Source organism: Ceratotherium simum, chromosome 22, assembly GCF_057802395.1.
Source record: "Ceratotherium simum simum isolate JZ-2026a chromosome 22, ASM5780239v1, whole genome shotgun sequence".
NCBI classification, from domain to species: domain Eukaryota; kingdom Metazoa; phylum Chordata; class Mammalia; order Perissodactyla; family Rhinocerotidae; genus Ceratotherium; species Ceratotherium simum.
The window spans coordinates 28,268,246-28,270,394 of NC_141921.1; the positions used below are offsets into that span (position 1 = coordinate 28,268,246).

A 2,149-nucleotide genomic window follows, 5' to 3' on the forward strand; every position below is an offset into this window, starting at 1 on the left:
GGCCCTCCCCATATCAGATAATTTCTGTAATACCCCGAAGCAACACTGAAGCATCTATTATGCTCCTGCTGGGTTCCGGTACTGGAACTTGAAATACAGAAAAAGCACAGGTATTACCTTTGTACTGAAGGAGCTGTAGGAAAATTAAGGACTTCAACACAGACTCATACAGAGTTACAAAAGGAGTGAAGAATAATCAGCCTTCTCCTTGGCACTGCTCTAGTTCCACCTAACAAATGTTAAAAGCAAGACCCAGCAGGATCAGACTATTTCTAAGTAACTTAACCGTGTCCCAGAACAAAGCTCAAGAAGATTTATAGGAATACAAAAATATCTGGCCTCCAACCGCGTAAAACACACAATGTCTGGCATCCAATCAAAAATTACCAGACATGCAAAGAAGCAGAAACATATGACCAATAATGAGAAAAATCACTCATTTGAAACTGAACCAGGATGCAGAGCATGGTGAAAGGTGGGTGGTTGGGAAATTCAAGATGTGCCCACCACCCACTGGTCCAGACTGCACCTCTGTCCTTTCTCCTCCAAGGAGTAGAGACCTAATTCTGTGGCTTAGATCTGAAAGCGGTGTTAATTTTGACACTTCCTCAATGTGCAAGCTTTTAAAAATGGACTTATCAAGCACACTTAGCACCCAGATTTGGATTCTAAGGCCATTTCCCAACAAAAGGAACCTGGGATCCTTGGAGAAATGGCTGATTCTAAGACTAGGTCGGGAAATATACCAGATGAGCCTGGAGCATCTTGTGGTGCCAGAAAGTGAGTAGGAAGTGCTAAACACACACACATACAATGATGGGAAAATGTCAAAGGAACACAGGAGCCAACTGAAGAAGCTCCCAACAGCCAAAGCCAGATACAATTGAACAACAAACTAAATAAAGTAGTATCACATTATAACCCCAAGCATGAAATAAATATTCATGAGTCCATACTGATTTAAATAAATGATTGAATGAATTAATAAACGGGGGAGAAGAGACAAATCTCCCATGCAGAAGAATTCCGAATAATTTAGGTAGATGCTCAGCACTCAAGCTGGTGGAACTTGAATTATCCTTAAGTGTAGGCTACACATAGTGACTTCCTTCCAAAAAGGACAGTATGAAAAGAGGGGAAAAGAGTAACTTTATAGTGGAGAAACCTAGCAAACACTACCTCAGCCAGGTGATCAAGGTTAACATCATCAGTGATAAGTCATGTTGATAGCACGTACCCTTGATATGATGTGATGAGAATGGGACGCTATCTCTGTGGTACTTCCATCCAAAAAACCCTAACCCCAGTATAATCATGACAAAAAAAATCAGACACATCCCAAATGAGGTTCAACAAATGATGCTGGGACAACTGGATATCCACAGGCAAAAGAATGAATTTGGACCCCTACCTCACACTATTTACAAAAGTAATTCAAAATGGATCCAAGTTCTAAATGTAAGAGCTAAAACTATAAAACCCTTAGAAGAAAACATAGAGGTAAATCTTCATGACCTTAGATTAGGCAATGGTTTCTTAGATATGACACCTAAAGCAGAAGCAAGTACAGAAAAAATAGATGAATTTGACTTCATCAGAATTAAAAGTGTGATTCAAAGGACACTCTGAAGAAAGTGAAAAGACAACCCACATATATTGAGACACAGGTTATGCTTCCATCACAGTAAGTTTATTGCAGTGGTGACAATGAGACCTGTAACATTTTTTGTTAGGCTCATGAGTAAAAATCGGATGTAAAAAGATTTTTTAATATTAGAAATGATTAAGGAGTAATATACTTTTAGATCACGTGCCAAAATAGCAATGTGTACGTCCTACAATTTAACTCAAAGGGCCCTAAAAAGTAAATTGGTTGAAGAAATTGGATCCCAAAGATTACAGGTGGGGAATTTTTAAAGAATGTTCTTATTCAAGTGGAAATCAAAGAAGCTCAACTAAAAGAATCATGAACTGACTGACATGACAACCGTGGATTGAGCAAAATTTCTTTTTAAAAGGGCTATCTTGAAGACTCTGACTCAAAACTTTGGAGGAACTAAGGTGACTGGCAGTGGAAAGAATCACAACGTGTGAAATTACTTAAATAAAAATTTATTGACTTTAACAATAAATAAATAAATAAATAAAT

At 38.0% G+C, this 2,149-nt stretch overlaps 1 non-coding gene across 1 annotated transcript; it reads left to right on the top strand.

The window, feature by feature from the left end:
* Positions 1-1,605: 1,605 nt before the first annotated feature.
* Positions 1,606-1,725, top strand: LOC147914105 (small nucleolar RNA SNORA1). Its single transcript, XR_015555911.1, has one exon. It is a non-coding gene; the product is annotated as a small nucleolar RNA SNORA1 (small nucleolar RNA).
* The last annotated feature ends 424 nt before the right edge of the window (positions 1,726-2,149 follow it).